Raw genomic sequence first — 21,249 nt, forward strand, 5'->3', positions numbered from 1 at the left:
ATAGTCCGGAGGTAGAAAGCCTCTGAGTTCCACCCCTAAGACCAAAAAAAGTATCAGCATGTTTGGTAGAGGTGTATTATGTGCTGGAGACTCCAGGAGGAAGAACTTTTTTATATTTTTTTGCCTTTTCTGGTTTCTGGAGGCTGGCTGCCTCTCTCAGCTGATGGCCCCCTTTCTCTGTCTTCCAAGCCAGTGGCAAATTTGAGTTAATCTCATATTCTTTCAAAGACCCCTGTGACAACTCTGGGACAACCCAGAAAATCCAGGATTGGCTTCCCATCTAAGGAGACCTAATCTAACCACATTATGCTCTCTGTTACTATGAAGATGATCTACTCAGAGATGTTAAGGATGGAGACATAGGCATCTTTGGATGTTGTGGTGGAGCATTATTCTGTCTAGCTCCTTGAGTGATAACATGTAAAATGTGAATACGTTACAAGGAAGAATTGTGAGGAGAGGGTAAATATCTAGATGTGAGAATTATTCACAAGGATGGAGTTGAACCAGTGGAGTGTTGGGAGGTGACTGAGAGTCCCAGACAGCAGAGGGATGTAAGAGCACATTTCAAGGTGATGTGGGAGAGAGCCCAGCCAGGAGGTAAGACTCCATTGCTTCTGGACAAGTTGAAGGGAAGACAGAGGACACCTGAATGACAAACTCTCACAGAAGAAGAGACCAGTCTGTGAAGGTCCTGAAGGAGTTCCCAGTGGGGAAGAGAGGGCAATGCAAAGACAGGGATTTATTTAAGAAAGCAGGATTTGCACATTCAAGGAATACAGGCCATCTCCAGAGTGAGAGATACCCTAGGGGTTTCATGGCCCCTCTTTCAAAGGACACTTTGTTAAGTGGAGAGCATGAGGGATGCACCCATGATGTAAGCCTAATGAGTTTAATTCCTTTTATTGTGTAGCACAGAGTGGGTGACAATGAGCTGGTTCTTCTCAGAACCTTCAAGTTGACTTATCTAGTTGATGTCATTGATGTGTTGTGTGTGTGTGTGTGTGTGTGTGTGTGTGTGTGTGTGTGTGTGTGTTACTAGGGACTGAACCCAGGCAAAATTTGCCTCTGAGCTATACCCCTAGCCCTGTTTTAATTTTAAATTTTTTTTTTTTTTTTGCAGTACTGGGGATGGAACCCAGAGACAGTCTACCTCCAACTGAGCAACACCCCCAGCCCTATTTTTTTTTTTATTCTTTATTTTGAAACAGGGTCTCACTGAGTTGAAAAGGGCCTCACTAAGTAACTGGGGCTGTCTGCAAACTGAGATCCTCCTAACTCAGCCTCCCAACTGTTGGGATTACAAGTGTGCACCACCATGCTTGGGTTTATTTTTTATTTTGAAACAGGATTTCACTAAGTTATAGAGGGCCTTGATACATTTCTGAAACTAGCTGTGAACCTGTAATCCTCCTGTCTCAGCTTCCCAAGTACTGGGATTACAGGTATACACCATCATGCCCAGGGTCATTGGATTTTGAACAGTATCTTTCTCTAGACTTCTTTTGATGAGTCTAAAAATATATTCTGTAAGCTAACAAAGTACATGGGCACTAATTGAATAAACCTGTATTACTCTAAGATATATTAGACCTTTAAAAAATCCAGGCCTGGAGGAAACACGCCTTCAGAGTGAGGAAGAGGGCTACCATAGAATTTTTAGATATAAAGCTACAGTCTCTCTATTCTAATTCTCTCCCATTTCTTTTATTTATTCTATCTTGTCTCACAATCCTAGGGAGGGGGTGAAGAAGTGGCTGCAGCTCTGAGGATAGAGGCTCAATAAATGTGTTTAGCTCAATAATGAGTTTTAACACTTTCAAGAGGAGAGGTCACCTCCCCTCTCCCCATTAGCAGGGAGCCCCAACTAGTAAATCTTAGAAACCGAATCACAGATAGAGAGAGGAGTCTTTGGCAAACGAGGCCTCTGTAGTCACTTAATTTTTTTTTTATTTTTGGCAGTACTCAGGATAAAACCTAGGGGCATTCTACCTCAGAGCTATACCCCTGGTCCTATTTTTTTTTAATTCTTTATTTTTAAACAAGGTCTCACTGAGATGCAAAGGGCCTCACTAAGTAGTAGCTGAGGCTGGCCAAGAACCATGATCCTCCTGTCTCAGCCTCCCAAATGCTGGCATTACAACTGAGCACCACCATGCCTGGCTTCTCTGTAGTCACTTAAAATTAAAAACTAATGACAGAAATAGAGAGTCGAATTCCAAAGATGAGAACATGAAGATGAAATTGACTTTGACATGGAATTGCAGATGTGAAGCTGGCCATGAGGAGCTGAGCTGATAGATGAGGACGAGCCTGTCTGCGTGAGGTCTGTGGGGAGCTCCTTAAAGGGCCCTGGCTTCCTTGCTATTAAAATCCATCTTTCACCATTACTGTGTGGGTGTTGATTACCAGCAGCACCCACAAGCTGATCTATGTGCCCAAGAGACAGAAAGAGCATGGACTTGAACTTCCGTACCACCACTCACCAGCTGTGGGACCTCCCTCAAGTCACACAACCTCTCAAAACCTCAGTTATTGCCTGAGGAGTGGGAGAGATGAGAATTTCCGACTCACTGGGCTGTTGTGAGGATTGAGGAGGTTAAGTGAGGGAACATGTGAAGAGTTTATGGAATCATCTGCTATGCAGTGCATGACAATTGCCACATAATCCGAGTATGACCACTCTCCCTTTTATCTCACGATCACCCCTCCATTCTCTCTGGGTCTCTTCGCCTTGTGTTTTTCTAGTGACAGTCCAGTTACACAACACCGGGTTAAAGTCAGCGCAACTTGGGGCTCTCTCCCCGCCACCCAGTGCAACCCCAATTCATGTGTTGAAAACTCTCTGGAGTCTTCCTGCTGCCTTTATGTTAGAAATCTACACTTCTCTGGCTCCTACTTGAGGTCTTCCATGTTTGACTGTATATAGCCTTTTTCTTCTCATGACTGTCCAAGCACAAACTTTTAAGTTCATCCAGTGCCTAAGTTCCTGTTCAGCTCATCTCTGGCTCTAACCTGCCTCTTGCTTTTGAGTCAGGGGTTTTCCCCTTCTGTTACAGTTTGTCCTTTGCCCAGAACATCTCCCCTTTCTTACAAGTCATTCCATCAGTAGCACCAGCTGGGGTGAGGAGACAGAAGGAAGGCAAGAGTAAGTAATGAAGCCACTGATGACCAGAGAAGCATGGTGTGTGTGGTGAGATGTGAGGGTGGGGCAGGTGTTGGTGCAGAGGAGAAAGAGCAAGAACAGGTCCAGGAAAGCAGACTGCTGTTGCCCCAAAGCCAACCTGGGAAACCTTCAGGTGAGAGGGCGGTAGAGATGCATGGACTTGGGTTAGATACAGATGACTCTTTATTTCAGGCCCAATAATTCATCTCTCAAAGGAAAGTTTCAGAAAAGGACATCAGAAGCGTCCAGTCCTTGAGATGACACGCAAGGTCTGCCAGGCCCAGATGCCCTGCCTGCTCAGCTGCCGTGTTCATTTACTGCTCTCTGTTTCTTTCCCTTCTTCTATCACACACTGCCCACAGTCTAGCCCCAGCATGGTACCAGGGCCGGTGTCATCTGCTTCCTTCATTTCTCTTGGCCTGGGATGCACTTTCCTGCTCTGTCTGTCAGACACACAGCTCTAATTCATCAGTAGATGCGTTACCTCTCCTTCCGTCACCCCAGCTTGTTTTTCCATCTCTGCTGATTCTGCCCCTACTCAGACTTCTGCTGTGATAAGTGTCATGCTTCTTATATTATTATTCACTTGTTTTTCTCTTTCTGTAGAAAGCCAAGGACAGAAACTGTGGTTGACTCGTTCATAAATGGTCAGTGACCTACCTATCACCTAGTAGATATTCAGAAACCTTTATTCAATCAAGTTGAATATCTTAAGGATCTTTGTTGATTTGACAGAAGGAAACCAAAATGTGAAGCTGTAAGTTTAAAAATCTATGAATGGCAGTGGCTTTGCTGGAACAGAGGTGAATGGCACAATGGGCATGCTAGATATTGTTACATAGGTCAAAGGGGTAAATACAAACCATGTGATGGCCCCAGCTAATCAGAAGCTATAAGTCAATGCCATTGGGGATCATTTAACAATGATAACCTTTCACCTCAAATATGAGGGATAAGAGGGGAAACTGCAATATAACAGGCCTTGTGTATCAGCTAGTGGGAGAAACTCTCTTACTAGAGTAGCATGTGCCATTTCTCACAATCCTTTGAGTCAGTTGGGTGCTCTTCTGCTCCTGGCTGGCTTGACTGATGTCCATGGTCAGCTGGCATCTTGGTGGGGATGGATGTCTGGGGTGGGTCCATTTGTATGTGAAGTTGCATAGAGTCCCTGGATGACTATCCCCATTTCAAAAAAAAAAAAAAATCAGCATCTCCCTGGAAGCTTCCATCACCCATTATTTTTATTCAATGCCTCTTAATTACACCCGAGGCTCTATCATCCCCCTGGATCATTCCAGGATTCCCCAGGTTGGTATCTCCCATTTTGGGAATCTATGGTGGGAGTTGCTAGGCATTTGGCGTTGCTTAGGAAACTGCATCTCTGACTTTCTTTCACAGGCTTGTTAACCTTCTTCACATGGTCTTCTCATGATTTCAAAGAGCAGCAAGAGGGAGCAAGCTGGAATGAGTCAGTATCTGTGTGTATCACATCTTCTACTTTCCTGTGGCCAAAACAAGTCACCTATAAAGGAGCTGTCAGTGTACCATGGAGTGAGAATGGGGAGGAATGAATCATTGGGGGGCAATGACAACAACAATTAGCCAAACTTTGGGAAGTTCCTAGAGGATGATACAACTTGTTTGATGTTTGTTTGTTTGTTTGTTTGTTTGTTTTGGAGTCTTCAAAGTCTGGTCTTACTCCTCTCCAGGGAGGGCTGAGTCATATGAGGTAAAGATGGAAAGGCAGACATGTGCAGGACCATGTGATTTAATTTGGGAAAGGTGTGTAGAAGTCACTTTCAGTCTAATCAAGTAATTCTCCAGGGGTCTTGGAAGCTCATCCTGATGCAAAAGAGAAAGATTGAACCTTCACATGAGGGACACTGAAACAAGGAATCATTCAGAACCTAGTGCATTTGTTGTGAAAGGTAAATAAGCCTTTGTTGCTTTAGGGCACTGAAGTCTGAGGGATTGCTTGTTATGGCAGCAAGTTCCAACTCCCACTGACATGTATGGAAGTAAAAAGCATAGAGCTGTTGAAGCCCTGGAGATGATGAAGAAAAAAGGTAAGGAAAGGATTGAAAAAATGCTCAGAACACAGTCAGGGGTAAGCCCAACATTTACATATTAGGGAGTAGATGAGAAGCTTCCTGAAGAGAGACAAAGTTTGGGGTTAACTGTGCAACTTTTATTTACTAATTTGTATGTGTTAGGGACTTATGGTTTACATCCTTAAAGAGCTACTCTAAGGGAAGCAACTAACACCTCTGGGGTTCCTGGGTCAACTCACACCCGGAAGCTAAACTTATCAAGGAATCAGGGAGAAGGCATGCAGATCATTCCTCAAGGAAATTAGATTCTCGTGTGGATGCAAAAGTCACATCTTTCTCTAAAAACAGGGGCATCCTTACAGCTCAGAAAAGGAGTATTAGAAAACATCCATTTTGGTTCTGGTTTTCATTTTCCTCTTCGTGTTTTCTTGAGTTTGCCCAGAAAGTACATGGAAGACAAGCTCCTGTTCCCAATGACTCCCCATCCACCCTCCCCATACAACAGAGATAGGAAATATCAGACATAGGTGGCTGAGATGGGGGGATCGCACAGGTTTGAAGCGATCTCAGTTACTTAGTGAGGCTCTCAGCAACTTAGTGAGACCCTGCTTCCAAATACAATATAAAATAGGTATGGGAGTGTAGCCTGGGGGTAGAAAGTCCTTGGGTTTCATCTCCAGTACCACAGACACACACACACACACACACACACACACACACACACACACACAGTATGTGGCTTTTAGTGTAGTTCTGCAGAGACTGGGAGTCCGAGGATCATCTAGGGTTCCTGAAAGTTATTTGTTACAGAAAACTTTTATTTCTGCCATTAAAGGTATTCCAAGCATTGAACAGCAGACACCGCCCCCCCCATACACATTTCTCCCAACCCACACACAGGAATCCATGGAATGTAATCGCCTTTGGCAGTCTAGTCTAACCTTAGCATTCTCCTGGGATTGAGGAGAGCCTGCCAGAATTTTGGAGCATGTGCTAACCTTCCTCATGTTGAGCGTCCTTGCTGCACTAATTCTGTTGTTTTGGTAAAGAGCACGAGTGGAGTGGAATACTCGGCTTTGAACCACTCAAGACTAGCTGTGCCAAGCTAGTGTTCTATTTCATATCAAATGCAGGTGGCGAGGGATAATGATGCTCCAGGGACAGACCCTCCATCCTCACTACCAAAGTCCAGTCCAGTGCCTTAATCAAATTTGAAGAATTGGCTCTGAATTTGGGGCTAGAATGCTCTGGTGTGAGCAATTAACTCAGGACCCAGTTTTTAAAGCTGAATAGGATTCAACTTCCTCTGACCTGGACTAGAGAGGAAGGCCTGCAGGTATTCCTGTGGTGAGAAAACTTCGTAGAAAACTCCCAGAGCATTGCATTTTTCTAGCTCTTATGTTTTCTCTACATGGAATGTTCTCCAGTGCTGTACCTAGTCACCCTTGCTTGTCTTTTAACAGTCACGCCATGTTGCCTTCATGCAGAAAGCAGTCGGGACTCTCCCTCTCTGCTCTATCTAGGTAGGTGCCAGTCCTCCGTGCTTCTGGCACTTTGAGTCTACAGCTTTCCTGGCATTTGCCACCCTTCACTGTAAGTACCCAGCAGGAGCTGACAGCTGTGTTGTGTCCTGTGCCAGGACCACATGCATAGGATAGGATGTCATGCAAAGCTCACAACAACCCGGTGAGGTTGATGCTGTTGCTCTAAGGTTATGTCACTTGTAGACGAGGAAATCGAAGTAGCAGAGCCTAAGTAAGTTGCTTCAGGTCACACAGGAAGCAGCTGGCACTTTAAATAGGAATCAAGGCCCTTGCTCCAAGCAGGCATTCGTGTCTGCCTCAGAGCACACAGCACAGAGCCTGGCACATGACAAACTGCCTGTGTGCTGTGCTGAGAGCCACGCACTGGTGAGTCTGTTGTGCAGCTGTGAGTTCTGCAGGAGTCGGGGCTGTAACTTTTATAGCCGGTGTCTAGTCAATATCAACTGTGTTCTCTGGCACAGAACACTAGCAACAACAAAAATAACAACAACAAAAACAAAATAGTAAACACAACAGTGAATATGTTTACCACGTACCAGTCACTTTTGGAAGCACTACAAGGCATGTTCTCTTATTATGCCTGCTTTACAGAATAGGACACGGGGCACAGAAAGGTTAGGTAACTTGCTCAAGACTGCAGAGCTAGGAAGTTGCAGATCTGATCTCTGGTCTCAGCCAGTCTGTAAGTAGTGATCTGTCAGGATCGTCATAGTCAATGAAATAGCAAGTGTGTGGCTTCCTGCATTTGGTTTGCTAGCAAGATAGCTTCCTCCTTCTTCCCTAGGGCACCCTAGGAGCAAAGGTTGGCCGCAGTGAAGCTGTTGTACAAGCTGTCTTTCCCGCATGCCAGCAAAAGTTCCTGTGTGGGCATATTGTGAAGAGGAGATGCCAGTCCGATCCATCTTATGCCTCTTAGCCCACAGTGGTAGAATGATGGGCAAGTGCAATAGAAAATCACTGTCACAAATCAAAAGTGGAGAAAGAAGAATAGAAATGGGGAGAATAAAAACTGCTGGTGCTCTCCTAACGACATCAGTGTACATCTCCTCTAGAGAGAATCAAAACATAATACAACCCACAGAAATCTCAGAGATTGCCCGGCTCCACCCCTCATTATGGGGGAGGGAAATGAAGTCCAGAGGCGTCGCTGGCTTGGTTAATATCACTCAGCATGTTGAGGAGTGTTAAAAGGATTACATCTCCCCTCAGACCAGTCAGAGAAAAAAAGAATTCAGTTGACAAGGAAAGGAAATGGAAACCGCTTCTCTTGGGACCTTCTTACGTGCTCTGAACTGTGTTAGGTTCCATACTACATCTGCTTTATCAGGTGAGGTGACTCAGACTCTGAGGCTTATTTGCCCAATTTCCTGTGGTCAGCCTGTGTTTGAAACCAGGGATTTTGAAACGGTCTATTCTGTCTAGAAATCCCGAAATCTTAAAAGGTAGGGCAGTTGTTTGGGATAAAGCCAGGTGCTCAACCACCATCTCAGCCACAAAATCAAAAAATGACTCACAGTGCAATCAATGAAAATTACAGTGTGTGACTGTAGCAATAAAGACTCTTCAGCTGCTAAGTCAGATTCCTTTCCAGGTATGGATTTTAAGAGCTAAACACATGGACTGCTTTTATTTTATTTTATTTTATTATTTTCTTGTGGTACTGGGGATTGAACCCAGGGTCATTGTATCTCTGAGCTATGCCCCCTGCCCTGTTTTATTTTTACCTTGAAATAGGGTCTGACTAATTCATGGAAGGCCTCCCTAAATTGCCAAGGCTGGCCATGAACCTGTGATCCTCCTGTCTCAGCCTCCCAAGTGGGATCACAAGTGTGTGTCACCACACCTGGCTTGGCTGCTTCTATTTTAAATCATATGCTCTCCCCTTAATTTTAATATTGAATTCATCTTCTATACTGAGAAGAGTTTAGTATCAGAAATTTCATTGTCCAGGAAAATGAGTTCCATGACTCAGTGCCCAACCTTTCCCTGAAAGTCTTCTCTTTTTGAATCCGGAGGTCCCCAGGTCCTTGGGGAGCCAGCGGCAGGCGCAAGGTGATTTCAAGTCTGATGGAAACATGGGTCACGTCCCCTTTGGCTCTTTGTGGAAGGTGAGGTGCGATAGGTGGATGCTGACATTGTGCCATTTGTCGTTCTTTTTAAATCCCTGGCTCTTTCCCTCCAGTTGTTTCAGCCTGACCTTTTCCCCAGGTTTTGGTGCAGAGAGAGTGATCGATATCCCTTGGCTGGGCTACTGAGTTCTGGCATTTGCCTGGAGTGGCCAGAAGTTGATTGAGCCAGGAGTCTACCGTAATATGACAGTGTGGTAGGATCTCCTATCAAGGGTACAACCATCAGGACAGAAGGAAAGGAGTTGGGGAATTTAGCTTTATGAGAAAGGAAAGTCACCTTGGGCACAAACCCTAATAAATGGGCCCAGATCACAGTTTGAAAGTCAAAGCTCTTGTCGGTGTTGCTGCCCCAAGAGCATCTCCTAGCAGCAAGCACTGGACACAGGGAGGGAATCGATGTCCCTGGAAGGGAAGCAGGATGTCTGAGAGAGGTGTTCCCTTGACATCGCCCATGATTTATTGAATGCTATCTTTCCAGATCACTTAAGTTCTTAGCTTGAATTCCTTAGCTATCGAGAGGAAAGGAACTCACAGGCCCTTTGAGCACACCACAGGATGTTTAAGATCAATTCATTTTCTGGTCTTGGGACACTGATATATATATATTACAAAGGGACTGATGAGCCCTCGTTTGAATTACAAATACTCATCACATACCTGCCAAGTACCTGCAAGGCCTCAACTAGGCACTAAGTCACTGCTATTATGCTATTTTATGTATTGCAATTATCTGGAGATCTTTAAACATATCCAGTTCAATCTGTTGTTTGGCGCTCACTTGCTGCGGGGAATTCATGGCCCTGGGTGACGCCATCTCTGCCTCTTGCTTTTTCTTCAATTACGATAGTAACCTGGATAATACATATTCCCTGCTCAGCCATCAGTCATGGCTGACAGCCTGGGCTGCTTTCCTGAACCTCGTTTTTCCATTTCAGTAATGCGAGGCTTTTACCAGAGAACTACCAGGGCATAAAAGCATCAGGAGAAAGTGCATCGGTGACAAAACTATAGGCCACGTGACATGCACGTGCTCCCTCTGGATTGCACCCACCTTTGTTTTGGGGTGCCGGACCCAAGCTCCAAGTGAACACCCATCCTGTTTCTTGGGGTCTCTCTTGTTGGCACAGTACTCCCTCCAATTTAGCACAATGGGTGGACATGCTCCAGGGTGACAGCACTCCTGTAGCTCAAAGAGAGTGTGGTGCAATCTTTTCATTTCATGGAGACCTGATGGACAAAGTTGGAAGTTCATCTCACGATAAGTGGACTGTCCCTGATGGCCAACGGTGCTGTTTTAATTAGCTCTGTCAGTCATGTCTGCCAGGGAAGACCCAGCTGCTTGTCCTAGGACTGTGAGTCATGTTGCTTTCCTGTGGGTTATATAACTTTTTCAAAGTTAGTCATAATACATTTCTGCATCCAGCTATCATTATGTCTTCTTCCGTGTTCTGAATCGTAGATTAGGAGCCTCGCGTTTTTGGTTGGCTGTCTGCATCGGAGGCTGTAAACAAAAAAAAAGCCTTTACAATCGATGTAGACAGACAGCATTTTCAGGTCCTGATGCTGGTTCCAAAGCACATTTTGCTCAGACCCTTGAGAAGACAGCAGGGATGTGATTGCTCATCCACTTTCGGCTGTCAGGAAGGAAATAGCTTATGAGAGGAAGGCAACTGTTATGTGAATTTCCATATGATTGTGGGCCAAGACTATTACATGTCACCACTTTTCAAATATTAAGGGGGGAAAACAACCCTATAACACACTCCATCATTTCTCTGGCTAAATGTAACCTGCTCTTCTATTTATCCAATCAGCCAAAGAAATTTTATGGAGCTGCTTAGAAAATTGCGAGACTCTGTACCAGCAAACCTCGTATCAGGAATAATGTTTGGTCTGTGGGTATGTGGTTCATGCTATAGGCATTAATGTTAACTCTGCAGGTGGGAGTGTTACGGATTGGGAGAATATGGTTTGTGGAAACCATTCCCCAAGGACCCCTGCTAGGGTCCCAGACACACTTTCCCCCAACCCATTACAAAACCCAAAACGACCCCAAACAGAAGAAAATTACCGTGGATTCTTGTCCTAAGCTAAGAATAAATATGCATAGCTTGGACAATTGTTGAAGATTGAAAGAAGTTTATTAGAAAGACAGAAATACAGAAAATAGAAATACAGGCCCATGCCAAAATGGCATGGGGGGGTGACTCAAATGAGTACACCAAAGGGCTTACACTTGGACTCGGCCTTTTACACCCATGACCTCCATCTTGTAGTGAACGTCCCTGTAAGGTACCTCCCCTTAACCCTGTAAGGTACCTCCCCCTAACCAGGTGTGGCAAGGTGTCTCCTTTCCTGAATGGCAAGGTCAAACCCTGCCCTATCCTCCCTAGATCATCATGTAGAAAACTTTAGAAAGCAGATGTCCTAGCTCTCCTCTATTGACTGGTTAATTGCTTTGAGCTAGGTTAATTTACATTGGAATAGCTGCCTGTTTTAGGCAGAAATCAAGTCCTTTCTTTACCTATGTCTGCCGCCATTTTGACACAACTATTTTGAAATATACCAATTATTTTCTTTTGAAATATATTAATAATCAGAGCGTTCCCAAATCTTCCTAGGTCATTCCCAATACTGGCACAGGAGGACATGTGGCTTCGTGCACCTCTTTAGGGAGAGGTCTGATTTGTCTATCTTGTGGCTTTATCTTTGTTGTGTACCTCTCTGTCTAAGATCTGGACCCTGCTCCAACAAGTTCATTACTGAACATATAATTGCTATATTTGAGTGTATATAAAAACATAGACATAAGTTGATGGTTTAAACTGAGGGTCTTACCATGATTTTTATCACTCTACTGATTGTTGGGCTGAATGAGGCTGCTCTGCTCTCTGGTCAAAGTCCAACTCAAATACGGCTTTGTCACTAGACAGATGTAGGTCAAATTCCTGGCTCTGTACCAGCTAGCTTTGACCTTGGGAAGTCTAAGCCCCTCTTTGGGCATTAACTTTCTTATCTATGCAATGGAACTTATCAGCTGCTTCAAAGAGTAAAAAGACTCTAAGGAGATAACAGAGGTAAGGTTCTTAGTACAGGATACTCATGGTATAATAGGGACTCTGAATCAATTTTTAATATCTTAATACTGACAGCCCTTAAGCTTGACCTTTCTCTTTTTTCCCCTTTCCACCCCAAATCTGAAAGAAATACCATAAAGATTGTTGACATCTTTGGAACTAGTGAGAGATTCAAACTACATACATCCAAATCCCCTAGATGGCCTTGTAGTTCATAGTATTGGACTTGAACTTCATTACTCATTTGACCATGGTCATTTTGGAAAGAATGGGCAAGTAGGAGGTAGTGTTTTCAGAAAGGCTGGAGGAAGGGTAATGTACTCCAGGAGGGGCCTTACTCCTTTTGGGTTTTCTGTCCTAGGGTGTGAATAAAATCAACCAAGAACCATGGGCTGGGCATGTTGGCCCAGGCCCATCATCCTAGGATTTTGGAAGCAGAGACAGGAAGATTGCAGGTTTGAGGCCAATCTCAGCAACTTAGAGAGACCATATCTCAAAATAAAAGTAAAAGGGGCTGGGGGTATAGCTTGGGTTCGATGTCTCTGGGTTCATTCTCTGGGTTCAACAGCAACAATGGTAGGCCACAGTCTGAATATAGTGCAGAACTACAGATTCCACTATTTACATGCTGGAGGCAGAGCTTCTCTCTCCATTTCCAAACAATATATACATTGATGAGGAAGAGGAGGCATTATATGCTCTCTGCAGAGTATAGCTCTAGGGTTCAAGAAAACTAATTCCATGATGTAATGACTGAGCTCTCCCTTAGAAGTGTCCTAGCCCTGATTCTGGAGTTATCCAGGGCTTTGGGGTGTTATGGTTTGGGAGAATATGGTTTGAGGAAACTGTTACCCGGGAACCCCTGCGAGGGTCCTGGACACACTTTCCCCCAACCCATAACAAAGCCAAAAATGACCAAAAACAGAAAATTACTGCGGGTTCTTGTCCTAAGCTAAGAATAAATATGCATAGCTTGGACAGTTGCTGAAGAATGAAAGAAGTTTATTAGAAAGATAGAAATACAGAAAATAGAAATACAGCCCTGTGCCAAAATGGCATGGGGGGTCTCAAAATGAATACACCAAAGGGATTACACGTGGACTCGGCCTTTTATACCCATGACCTCCATCTTGTTTACATAATTCTGACGTAGTGAATGTCCCTGTAAGGTACCTTCCCCAGCAAGGTGTGGCAAGGTGTCTACTTTCATGAAGGTCGACCCCTCCTACCATCTTATCTGGCTTATCCAATCATGTAGATCTGTTTTTAGATAGAGAAAGGCCTAGTTCTCCTCTCCTATTGACTTGCTAATTACATGTAGCTAAGTCAATCTAATTTTCAATAGCTGTTTGCTTCCTGACCAAAGCCAAGCCTTTCTCTGTCCAGGTCTGCTGCCATTTTGACACAATTATTTTTGAAATATATTAATAATCAGAGCTTTCTCAAATCTTGCTAGGCCATTCCCAATACTGGCACAGGGGGAGCCAAAAGTATGCCTTTCTTGGCAGAGCCACTCTGCGTGTGTGCAGAGGGTAGGCTTGGGCAGGTGGGTGCTAAGGGCATCCTTACTGAGGATGTGGCTCTTCTCAGAGCTCATGCTTCTTTCCCTTGAATTTTTCTGTTGGGCTACATGTTCCAGATATGAAGAGATGAAGGTCCAGGGTGAGTGTGTGTGTGTGTGTATGTGTGTGTGTGTGTGTGTGTGTAAGTAGATATATCTGGGTGGGGCTGGTGAGCTCTGATGTTTGCTCAGAGTGGTCATAAATTGGTGGGATCAAGAATCCACTCCAGCTGGACGTGGTAGCGCACGCTTGTAATCCCAGCTCTTGGGAGGCAGAGATAGGGAGGATCGCACAGGTTCGAAGCCAGCCTCAGCTACTTAGTGAGGCTCTCAGCAACTTAGTGAGACCCTGTTTCCAAATAAAATAGAATATAGGTCTGGAAGTGTATCCCGGAGATAGAAACTCCTTGGGTTCTATTCCCAGTGCCACACACACACACACACACACACACACACACACACACAAAAAGAATCCACTCTGTCCAGGTGTGGTGGCACACGCTTGTAATCCCAGCATTCAGGAGGCTATGACAGGAGAATTGCAGTTTGCAGACAGCCTCAGCTACTACTTAGTGAGGCCCTGTGCAACTCAGTGAAACCCTGTCTCAAAATAAAGAAGAAAAAATAGGGCTGAGGGTGTAGCTCAAAGGAAGAATGCCCCTGGGTTCTATCCTTGGTACTGATAATAAATAATAATAATAATAATAATAATAATAATCCACTCTAACTTTCTGGTTTAGCAAGAAAAATAAAGCCCACATCTGAGGAAGAGGTTTCTGCTATGACATCTAAGGAGACTTAAGAGTAAAAAAAATAGAGAGAGCTGAGGACTGAAGGGCCAGAGACATGCAGATTAGAAGCAGATTAATCAGATTGACATAAGAGGCTCTGATTAAGGTGAGATGGTGGGATCCTCTTCAATTTATTCATTAAACGGTCTCCTCACTGCATACCATGTTTTTAAAACAAAAGCAACTGCACAAATAATTTCCATTGTATTTTTTCCAGAAGCATCAATAGATGGCCAGAACATATTGACAATTTAGCAAGATCAATCTCCTGAAAGTAACATGGACTGAATACACCAGTTTTGAAAAAGTAACTGGGACAATAATTTCAACAATTTTTTTAATCTTCCCCAGAAACTAGACACTAAAATATTCTAAGATTGTTTGAGTCTGTTCCAAATTATCTGTTGAAACAGCGAATACAGTTCTCCCCACTAGATGATGTTTTCTTAATTTAAAGTGTCATTGACAAAAGGAATGTAAAGTATGATTTTAGCCAAATAAACGTGGTGTTATGAGGGGATTTTATAAACTCTGCATAATCAAAGTACGATGATTGGCCTCAATGCGACAGAGTCAAAGATATGGCACTTGGCTCATGTGTGTGCTTGTTTGTGCTCAAAGACTCATAGTTGTTGAAACAATTAGATAAAATTAAGTTTTCAAAACTGAGCAAGCACTGTGAAGCCAGGTCCTTGACAGCGACTCATCTTTTCCTACACACAATGATGACGTGTGACTCCGGCGGGACCTGGGGACAGGTGCACAGGAGAAAGCCTTAGGGAACCGAGAAGCATCCATAAGTTCAGAAATCACGCCCTCTGGGACTCTGAGGAAAATGCTGTGTCTTGGTAACAGACAGGACATAAATTGCCCTGTTCATCGTCACCTAGCACCTTTTTAAGAGCTTGGCTTCAACGCAGAATTCTTTCTTACTGCCCTAAGTAAATTGTTTTAACATAATAGTCCACCAGAAAGTGATTTTGCAAAACTTAACTTTACATTGCATGGTCATAAAAATAGTTATCTATGAAAATTAATTTGGAGCATGTTTTCCCCAAGGATCTTTTTTTATATTTACTAGAAAGATGTCATGGTGAAGGAGGTGTAATTTAGACATTTTATGCAGTTGTCTAACCTTCTCCTCCCCCTCTAAAATACAGATTCATGGGAGAGAGTCCTTTCTTTTCTCTCTCTCTCTCTCTTTTTTTTAAAGTAATCGAATGGCTCATGATGTAGCTCAGTGGTAGAGTGCTTACCTAGAATCCACAAGGTCCTGGGTTCAAGCCCTAGTATCACACACAGGACAAAAGTTATTTGAGCTGGGTGTGGTGGCACATGCTTGTGATCCCAGTATTTGGGAGGCTGAGACTGGAAGATCACAGGTTTGTGACCAGCCTCAATTACTTAATGAGGGCCTCCCCAACTTAGTGAGACCCAGTTTCAGAAATAAAGTATAAAAAATAGGGTTGGGGGTAGCTCAGAGGTAGAGTGCCACTGGGTTCAATCCACAGTACTACAAAAAAAAAAAGTAATTGAGACTTTATAATTTGTCAAACTGGTCTCAACCAAATGGGTTGGTTAGTCAAAGATGACAAAGGACCCACTTCTATTATTAAGCAGCTGGAAGAAGAAGAAAAGATAAGTAATGCAAAGTAAAATACCTCTGTTGCTTTAAGAAGAGGGGATGAAATACGAGGTAATCAGAATAATGTTTATTGCTATTTATCATTTTCTTCATCTTTAGTCTTGTTTAAATTTTTCCTTCTCAGACAGTCTTCTCACACAGATAACCTATAATCCCGTCTTAAATTTATTGATCAACCACTTTAATCTGAATGAACCATCACCACCCATCAGAAGGGGCCTTGCTAAAGGTCATCCATGATGTCTGACCTGATAACCCTAAATCTAAAGCACACTTTTCAACTAAAATCTTGCTCCTTGATGTTTCTTTCCAAAACGACATTATTCTTATGCTATCATTTCATCATTTATATGTTGATGACTTACTAACTTATATCAGTGAAGGCCTCCTTTCTAATTTTTCACTCAACCTCTCCATGCAGTTATTAAAAGGATCTCAACTTACAGTGTCTAAATCCAAACTTCTGATTTCCCTTCTGCCAGTCCCCACCCGCTGTCTTACTCTCAATAAATGACAGGAGTGTCTAGCAGGATCAGCCAGAAAGCTAGACTAATTCTCTACAACCGCATCTCTCCAACAGTCCTACACTTACTCCCTAGAAAACTGTGATTTTTCCCTTTACAATATGCCTCAATTGCTTATTTCCATGCTATTTCTTTTGTTTTTCAATTACTTCCAATGCATTATTTAGACTGCAGTTAAAAAAAAAAACCTTATCTTTGTGGAATGAGCCTTTTGGAGTACCCGAACTAGGTAAGTTTCAAGAGCATTGTACACACTATCCTTTCCTTCTTCAGTTATCACAATTTGAAATTATATATTGATTTAATTAATTATTTGATAATATATCCCCCCCTCGTGGTAACCAAACGCTTACCAAACTTTGCCTGGTTCTGGTCGTGACTAAGATTTCATTGTCTGGATGTACCATCATCTGTTTATCCATTTGCCTACTGAAGAGCATCTTCATTGCTCCCAAGTTTTAGCAGTTGTGAACAAGTAACTACAAACATCTATGTACCAGTGTCTGTGTGAACACACATCTTCAGTTCATTTTGGTAGATATGAAGGAGCATGATTACAGGATTGTATAATGAGAGCATGTTTGGTTTTTGAATAATTGCCAAACTCTCATCCAAAGGATACAATTTTGCATTCCTCCCATCAACATAAGGAGAGTCCCTGTGGTTTCACTTGCTTGTTAGCATTTGATATTGTCAGTGTCCTGAAATTTGGCCATTATAATAGATACGTGGAGGTATCTAATTGTTGATTTAGTTTGAATTTATCTGATCTATCATGTGGATCATTTTTTAATATAAATACTTGTCACCTGTGCATTTTCTTTAATGAAACATCTGTTAAAGTCTTTGGTCCATTTTTAAATCAGGTTGTTTCATTATTGAGTTTTAAGAGTTTTTGTATATATTTTTTTTTCTTTTTTCTTTTGGTGGTGGTACTGGGGTTCCTGGAAGCCCAGGGTCTCTTAAGCCAGCAAGGCTGGCTCCGAACCAGCGCAATCCTCCTGTCTCTGCCTCCCACGCCCGGCGTGAGTTTTTGTATATTTTGGATAACAATCTTTTATCAGGTGTGTCTTTTGCAAATATTTTCTCCAATTCTGTGGCTTGCTGTTTTGTTTTAAATTTTAATCAAAGTATTTCTTAGATCATGCCCTATCACATCTCTTTCTTAGATATGCTTTTTTATTGTCTAAAAAATTGTTAACATGCACAAAGTCATCTAGGTTTTCTTCTATATTCTCTTCTTTTTTGTTTCTTCAAGTCACCCGTTTCCCTTTTTAGTATGCCTTGAAATTTTTTCTTGATAGATGCGATGTACTGGGTAAAAGGAACTGCATATATGCCTGTACTAATGTAGTGGTGAGGTGTTGGGGGATGAGAAATGTTCTGTTGTCCTATGATAAGGTCTCACTCATTTAGCTTCTGACTGTGAACTGAGTTCTCTTACTCTAACTTAGTTTTTCCCTCTAACATCCTTTGGTGAACCAGCTGGCTAGAGTTGGCTGCAACTTGCATTTTCTTTCCTCCCAATTCATCCAGGCTCTGACAAGACCTTGGGTAGATTAGGTTTTTGTTACATGGTGCTTCCTGAGGGCAAGACTTGCTAAAATAAATAAATAAATAAATAAATAAATAAATAAATAAATAAATAAATAAATATGATTTGGTACAAAAAGCATGAGAGAATTTTCTTTGATATTGACTATGAGAATCTGGCTAAGCTCCTGGAGGTAAAACTCACAAAAATGTGGAGATACCCATGATAAGATCCGCCTAGCACTTTAGACTCTCAGGCTCATCCAAACTGAGCCTCCAGCAATTCATCAATTACAGCCTGTGTTTTCCTGCCCTGGCACTGTTTTCTGCTGTAGTTTCTGTTTATATATATCTGTTCTGGAAAGGCGTGACTCCTTGTATTTCTCTGTCTGCCTCTCCGATCCTAGGGACAGTGGTTTACACTGTGTCCTGACTTCTACAAATACAAGAATAGTCATTGATTTTTCAGCGGAGTAATTTTATTTTTTAACTTTTTGATTGGGATGGTGTGGTGGCTCTTAAGCTTCTTATATTACTTCTATGTAGAACCATCAGCAGGAAGTCTCCCTTGGCCTATATTTAATCTGATATTTTACTATTAAATTGTATGAAAAAATGGCAGAGTTTGGACTTAAATTCCCTGTCAAATATGTAGTTTTAAAAGATTTCTCTCTCATTCTGTACACTGCTTAACTTGTGGTTGTTTCCTTTTCAATGAAGAGCTTTGTGCTTTGAGACAATCCTAGTTTTCTACTCTTAACTTTTATTGCCTATTCTTTTGATATCACCCAAAAATCATTTCCAAGACCAATGTCAAGAAACACTTTTTTTTTATAGTAATTTTAGTATTTATCTTAGATTTAAGTCTGCAACCATTTTTTTTTTCCAGTACTGGGGATGGAACCTGGGGCTTTCTACGTCTGAGCTACACCCCCAGCCCTATTTTTTAATTCTTTACTTTGAAACAGGGTCTCACTGAGTTGCAAAGGGCCTCACTAAGTAGCTGAGGCTGTCTGTGAACTGTGATCCTCCGATCTCAGCCTCTCAAATGCTGGAATTACAAGCGTGCAACACTGTGCCTGCCTTGCAATCCATTTTGAATTGTCATTTTTTAATATAGTGTGAAATAATAATGCTCTTTCCTTTTTCTGTATATAAATATCCAGTTTTATCAGCATCATTTATTGAAGAAACTATTCTTCTTTCATTGTGAGTTTTGAAATCCTTGTCAAAAAAAAGTTAAATATGTAGGTCCTTATTTCTGGACTCTGGTGTATTTCATTGAACCACATGTCTATTTTTATGCCAGTAACATAGTGCTTTGATAACTGTACCTTTGTAATATATTTTAAAGTCAGGTGAGTGAGCTTTGTTTATCTTGCTCAAGCTTGCTTTGGCTATTGGTGTCTTTTCTAATTTCACATAAATTTTAGGATGTTTTTGTAGGAAATGGCACTGGGATTTTGATAGGCATTACATTGAATAAATAGATTATTTTGAGTAGTATTAAAAACTTAAATTCTAAAGAATTATTATTATTATTATTATTATTACCATCATCATCATCATCATCATCATTATTTGTGGTACTGAGGATTGAACCCAGGGGAATTCTGCCTCTGAGCTATACTCTCCAGTCCTATTTTGTATTCCTTATTTTGAAACAGGGTCTCATTAAGTTGTGGGGGACCTCACTAAGTATCTGAGCTGGCTGAGAACCTATGACCCTCCTGTCTCAGCCTTTCAAGTACTGGAATTACAAGCATGTGTCACCATGCCTAGCACAAGAATTATTAATTTTTCCAGTACATGAATAAAGACATTTTTTATTTATGGTTCTTTAATTTCCTTCATAAATATTTTATAATTTTAGTGCATATGTCTTACACTTATTTGGATATGTTTATTACCATTTTATTCTATATTGAAATTGTTTATGGGGTTAGTTTCTCAATTTTTTTCTAGATAATATTTATTTATTTATTTATTTATTTATTTATTTATTTGGTGGTACTGTGGTTCCTGGAAATCCTTCTACCTTTGGGCTACACTCCCAGACCTATTTTATATATTTTTTCATTTGGAAACAAGGCCTCTTAAGCCAGTGAGGCTGGCTTTGAACCTGGGCTATCTTCCTGTCTCCGCCTCCCAAGCGCGGGGATTACAAGCCTGAGCCACCACACCTGGCTAGTTTATTGTTTATATATAGAAATACCACAAAATGTTAGATGTTGATTTTGTATCCTTCAACTTTACTAAATGCATTTATTAATTGTAACATTTTTCTTGTTCTAATTTTTAAGTCTTCAATGTTTTCTACATATATGATCATGCCATCTTTAAACAGATATAATTTTACCTCTTCCTTTCAGATCTGAATGCATTTTGTTTGTTCAAATACTTAATGTCTCTGGCCGGTATTTCCATTACTATTTTGAATAGATGTGTTAAGAGTGGATCTGCCTTGTGCCAGACATTAGAGAAAATTCTTTCAGTTTTTCCTTATTGTTTGTGATATTTGCTATAGGCTTTTCATATATAACCTCTATTCTGTTGATATAAGTTACTCTATACCCATTTTGTTGAGAGATTTACTAGAAATGGATGTTTAACTTTGTCATATAAATATAGGCATTTATTGTCAACACATATAGCCATTTATTGCTTTTTCTGTATCAACTGAAATGATCATAATAAAATAAAATAAAAAGATCTTTATCTTTTTATTATTGTGTGACATTAAATTGATTGATTTGTTGATGTTGAAATGCCCTTGCATCTGTAGTTTACATCTCATTTGGCAATGGTGTATGATCATTTGAATGTACTATTGGATTTGATTTGCTAGTATTTTGTTGAAAATTTTTATTATCTATGTTTATCAGGAATATAGTCCTGTATTTCCTTTTATTATTGTGATATCATTGGCTTAGTATCAGGATGATGCTAGTCTCATAAAATGAGTTTGGAAGTCTTTTCTTTTCTTCTGGTTTTGGAAGAGTTTATGAACAATTGGTATTAATTCTTTAACTGATAGAATTCACCCATGAAGCTATCTGGCACTTAGATTTTCTTTGTCAAGAGGATTTCAATTATTGATTCAATCTCCTTATATGTTATTGGTCTGTTTAGGCTTTTTTATGCCTCTTTATTTAGTTGTATGGGTTGTGCATTTTAAGGAACTTACCCATTCTATTTTATCAAGTTTATTGGCCTAAAATTATATTA

The sequence above is a fragment of the Muscardinus avellanarius genome, assembly GCF_963383645.1.
Source record: "Muscardinus avellanarius genome assembly, chromosome: 6".
In the NCBI taxonomy this organism is placed as follows: domain Eukaryota; kingdom Metazoa; phylum Chordata; class Mammalia; order Rodentia; family Gliridae; genus Muscardinus; species Muscardinus avellanarius.